Source organism: Capricornis sumatraensis, chromosome 3, assembly GCF_032405125.1.
Source record: "Capricornis sumatraensis isolate serow.1 chromosome 3, serow.2, whole genome shotgun sequence".
NCBI lineage: Eukaryota > Metazoa > Chordata > Mammalia > Artiodactyla > Bovidae > Capricornis > Capricornis sumatraensis.
Genome location: NC_091071.1, coordinates 25315754 through 25321753, shown reverse-complemented (window position 1 = coordinate 25321753; position 6000 = coordinate 25315754).

Sequence of the window (6000 nt, the reverse complement as noted above, 5' to 3'; positions counted from 1 at the left end):
TGACCTGCATATAGGTTTCTCAAGAGGCAGGTCAGGTGGTCTGATATTCCCATCTCTTTCAGAATTTTCCACAGTTTATTGTGATCCACACAGTCAAAGGCTTTGGCATAGTCAATAAAGCACAAATGGATGTTTTTTGGGGACTCTCTTGCTTTTTCGATGATCCAGCAGATGTTGGCAATTTGATCACTGGTTCCTCTGCCTTTTCTAAAACCAGCTTGACCATCTGGGAGGAAACTTAGGGGCATATTATTAATATAACATGGGAAAAGTCAATCAGAAAAGGCTATATACCGTATGATTCCAGCTATAGGACATTCTGGAAAAGGCAAAATATGGAGACAGTAAAAAGATCAGGTGTGGGGGAGGGGAGAGTGATGAACAGGTGGACCCCAGAGAAACTTCAGGGCAATGGACATACTCTGTATGCTATAGAATGGTGGGCACACAGCATTAGGCATTTGTCCAAATCCAAAGGATGTGCAACCCAAGAGTGAACCCTGACGTAGACTTTGGGTGATAATGATATGTTGGTGTAAGTTATGAAATGGAGTATTCCCTGCCATATAGTTAAACAAGGATGTCACAGCCATCCTTGATTCTGGCGCTCCAAACGTGAATTTTGAGCCCAGGAAGAACAATAGCTGCTATCTGGCGGCCATGGAGGTGCCACCACAAGCTGAGCCACTCCCTACGATGAACAAGGAACTAAGGATGTGAATAATCAAACCGCAGATGCTGGCCCCAGATAGCTGTTCAGTCCAGTTCAGTTGCTCAGTCATGTCTGACTCTTTGCGGCCCCATGAATCACAGCACGCCAGGCCTCCCTGTCCATCACCAACTCCCGGAGTTTACCCAAACTCACGTCCATCGAGTTGGTGATGCCCTCCAACCATCTCATCCTCTGTCGTCCCCTTCTCCTCCTGCCTTCAATCTTTCCCAGCACCAGGATCTTTTCAAATGAGTAGCTGAGATGCATATAAAAGGAATGATTTCAGTAAGCCCAGACCCTTGCATCTTCCCATGCATAGAAAAGTGCTAAATTCTTTGAAATATCTGGTTTTCCTTAATCAACAATAATCTTCTGATGTTCAGACTATCTGTCCCTTGCTGCAACTTCTGCATAACCTGCCTCCTCCCCCCACCTCCTTGGAACAGTTCTCTCAGGATCACTTGAGATGCTGCCTCCAGGGCCTGAAGTCCTGAAAATTCCCACCAAATAAAACATAACTCTCAATCTCTAGGTTGTGACAATTTTTGAAGTTGACAAAGTCCATCAATTGTAACAAATGTACCATCTGGTGAGGGATGCAGATGATGAGGGGGCAGTGGGTACATGGGAATCTCTCTATACCATTCAGTCAATTTTGTTGTGTTCTGAAAGAAAAAAGTATTTAAAAAAAATCAACACTGAACAAGTGCTTCCAATGTATTCACTCATCAGGAACCACTGAACCCCAGTGTCTGACCCAGCTGCATGCTGGGAGGACAGGGTGTGCTGCAGGGGGAAGGGGGGATGGCTTCTGCTGTGTGACCCCAGGCTATGTGCTTTGCTTTCCTGTTTCTCAGTGATTTCCTCCACATTGAACATAGGCCTTGCAGTGGTAGAGAGAGATTTTGCACAATGGTGGGAAGGCACAGGGCTTTCTGGCATGCGGACAATACCCTGTGCAGAAATGGGAGGAAAAGGTCCTCTGAATCACTGAAGGAAGTTACTATGGTCAGTGGAGAGGGAGGAAACTGTGCGTGTGTGTGTACGGGCCTGTGGATAGGCATAATTATGTAACTGAGAGTGGGGGATGGAATCTGTGAGGGTGCGTGTGTGCCAGGAGTGCGTGTATATGAATGTCTGTGTGCAAATATGAATGTGTATATATGAATTTGCACAATAATTTGGTGTTGAGAATTAGAATGTTTCCTGCCATGTCAATAAACATGGATGTCATAGTTGTCACAGTGGATTCAATGATTCCAGCCCTCTGATGTGAGTTTCTGAGTCCTAAGAGCACTCAGGAAGGGGAAGAATACCTGCGATCCACTCCCTACAGTGAGCCCCAAGGGAGCTCAGGAAGTGAAAAACACAGGATACTGGCCCAGGATAGCTAAGTGTGAAAGGAATGATCTCAGTGAGCCCAGACTCTTGCATCTTCCCATAGAAAATCTTCACATAGAAAAGCGCTAAATTCCTTAACTTGTGATGTCTGTTTTTCTTAACTAACAATAATCTTTTGATGTTCAAACTACTTGCCCTTTGTTACAAAACTTCTATATAACCTGGTTCCTCCCCTTGCCTCTCTCAGGGTTACTTGACATACTGTCTCCCCGGCTTAAAGTTCTAAAAATTCCCACCAGATAAAACATAACTCTCTCAACTTATAGGCTGTGATTATTTTTCAAGTTGACAGTCTATATGATGATGTAATTGTGTGCATGTACACGAATTGTGGATGTGTGTGGTGGATACATGTTTGATGTGTGACTATGTATGCACCTCCATATTTGTGTGAGTGGGCATGTATGAGGTTGTCTTATCAGCTGGGTGTTGGTGGGCAAGTTACTTAACCTACCTGTGCTTCAGTTTCCCTATGTCTAAAAGGAAGATAAGTAATTACTGTGGTGGGTAGAAGGTGGCCACAAACTCTTTACCACCCCTGCCATTGACACGTAGAGTCCACGTCACTTCCCTTGAACTGGGCTGGACCTACGGTTTGTTCTGACCTATGGAATCAGGGCCATACCAGGCCTGCAGTTCTGCATTTGCACACACGGAACTCTTCCTCTCAGAGTCCAGTAGCCTAATCATGAGAAGCTAGAGCCAAACAGTGACGCCACATAGAAGGAAACTGAGGCACGCCCGTCCAGTGGATGGGCCTGGATGGCCCTGTGGTCCCAATTGACGTTACAAGCAGCTGAACTGAACCTGAGAAGTGAGGCAGCAGTGAGCAATGGCATGAAGCAAGATCTTAATTCCCTGCCCAGGAATTGCACCTGGGTAGCCTGGATGGAAACCAGGAATCCTAGCCTCCAGACCAGCAAGGGCTAGAGGCTTCAGAAGCTAATTTTCCCTGGATCTTTGCCCCTGTGAAAAATGCATCTATCACAGAGGCAGAAACTGTAAATGCAGGTACAAAGTTTATTATTAGACATAGTACAACAAGTGGGAGAGCACACACAGAAACAGTTTAGTTGAGATAAGAAGCAAGGCAGGGATGCACACCCATTGAGAAAAGATGTAGCTGTCCCTCCTAGTGGGGAGGAGCGCAGTAAAGCGCGGTTAAGTCATTTATATAGGTCAGTCCTTCCCAGTCTTTGTCTCCTTTCAGGCCAATTATCTGGTTTCTTTTTCCACACCTGACCTACCCTAGGGCCCTCTCCTAGGATGCGCACACACCTCTCAGCCAAGATGGATCTCGAAGTGAAGGCTTCTGGGAGGAGCAAGACTCATTATGGCCTGGGGTTATCCCCTGACTTGACTCTGAGAAGCCTTTCTGCGCCTGTGTAGTGTCTCCTTTATCCTTTACTCAGACAGGGTTTTTGCCTCTCTTTGTCCTTGCCATGATTATTCTCTTGAGATATTCTTAAGAGACAAAGACTGGCTATTTACCCTGTTTCTGTTGTTACTTCCAACAGGAGGCTGGTTGTGAATTCCTCAACTGGAGTCCACCTATCTCTTACCTCAGGAAATGCAAAGAGTAGGCTGACTGATTGTAAAGGTCCAACCTGGAGCCCAGTCTATCTCCTACCTCAGAAGAACCCTGTGGGGCCCTCGTGGGTACAACTCTTTCCACTTCTTGTTTGTAGAAAAAGCTTTAAGTCTCTTGGGCTTTCCCTGGGTTCCAAAGAGCGAACTGGAACAGTTAAGGATCAGAGAAGGGAGGACAATATGTCCTCCTGAAGAGGTGTAGATAACATTCTGATGCATATCTTCGACTTGTTCTACAGAAACTAAGATACCTCTCACCAGCCTGAAGGAGGATGGTGACTGCATGCTGACCACAAGCGTGCAGACCCCAGACTGGTTGGAGCCAGAAGGTCCTAAAACACTTCCCTGTTACCTCACTACTAATCAATCAGAAGAAAGTCCATCATGTACCCTGCAACCTTCACTCCTAATACTGTCTTTAAAAACCCTCATCTGAAAGCTGTTGAGGAGCTTTGGCCTTTGAGCACAAACTGCCCATTCTCTTCTCTTGATGTCTTGTAATAAACATTGCACTTTCCTTCACTACAGCCTGGTGTGGCTTTGCTGTGCTGTGGACCCGGGTTCAGTTCCGTAACAGAACTGCCAGCAGCGCTGTTAACAACAGACTCCTGAGAGATAATAATGATAGTGGCTATTTTTAAACCACTTAGTTTTAGGGTGGTTAGTTATGCAGCAAAAGATAAATTTACTTGATAGAGTTTTCAAACACTTAGAACATGGGATCAGCAAACTTTTCCTGTGAAGGGCCAGGGAGTAAATATTTTAGATTTGGGGGCCATATAGTCACTGTCAAAACTACTCAGCACTGCTGCTGTGGCGCAAAAGCAACCAAGACAGTGACCAGGGTGGCTGTGTTCTGATAAAACTTTATTCATACAAACAAGCTGGATTTGGCCCTTGGGGCAAATGTTGGCCCAGACCCAGAAAACTGCCTAGACACAGTATATGACATAAAAGTGTCAGCTATGAGTACATGTGTGTAAGGTCAAATATGCATGTCTGTGGTACATGTGAAGCATAATATGAAAGTATATGATATAAAGGTACAGTTTGTATGTCTGGGTAGCTATGTGTCTTCATGGAATCTGTTTAGTCCTGTAAAAACACATCAACAAGCTGTAACAGCTGATGTTTCAATGACTGCTCCCCACCCCTCCTTCCTGCTTCTATTATGAGGAGAAAGGGGAGCATGGGAGAAAATCAAGAGAACAGAGAGAGCTGGCCGGTCCCATCATTTGCATCTGGGCTGAGTTTGGAGAGCAGCCATCGTGGCTGGGCTACTGTAGGGCGGAGTCCAGGGCTTCCTGTTGGCGGAAAGGAAAATGAAGTCAGTCCCCTGGGGCGGGGCGGGGCGGCGGGGGAGGTGCGGTAAAAATGAAAAAGGAACTCTAGAGCTTTAAGGAGGGGCTTGAGGGTGGTTGTGGGGAGAAAGCTATCCCTCTCCTGCAGCGAGTGGCTTTTCCAGGCAACTTGTAAACATCTGCCTGCTGGTTTCATTTTGATCCCCCACTGTGGGACACCAGAGGGGCTACTTCCTGCATGACTAACCTTGGCTCAGTTTGTCGGTGGCCAGAAATGCATCAAGTGTTAGCTGGGGAGCCAGCAGATGTGGGTTCAAATCCCCGTCTGCATTTACTTACTAAGTGGCATGGGGCGTTCAGCCTTCCTTACCCGTATAACGAGGATGCTATTAGCATCACCTCCTAGGACTGTTGCAGGGATCAAATGAGGATTCTGTGCATCTAGCCTTTGACAAGGAGCTTCCCACACAGTAAATGCTCTATAAGGTGACACTCTGAGACAAGACCCCATGGGTTCCGGTGCTGGGCTCCAAGATTTGCAGTTTGTCTTCCCTAATCCCCACCAGGGCTGCCTTAAACTCCTGATTTACGGAGTCATAGAAACCTGTTTCTTTCCTTCAAAATTGCTACCTCTATTAGTTATACAGCACTCACTGGCAGGCTTATTTGATAAGCATCTGTCTCCTCCAGCAGACTGAAAGCTGCAGCCAGATGAGACGGTGTCTGCTTTGCTAGCCACTCTGTCCCGAGGGCCAGTACAGGCCTGACACCCGGTTGGCACTCGATAATCAGTTACTGAATGAGTGAACAGAGATGCAAAACTTCACAATTTGGATTATCTGGGGCCTGTGAAGAAGGCTGAGCGCCGAGGAACTGATGCTTTTGAACTGTGCTGTTGGAGAAGACTCTTGAGAGTCCCTTGGACTGCAAGGAGATCCAACCAGTCCATCCTAAAGGAGATCGGTCCTGGATGTTGATTGGAAGGACTGATGCTAA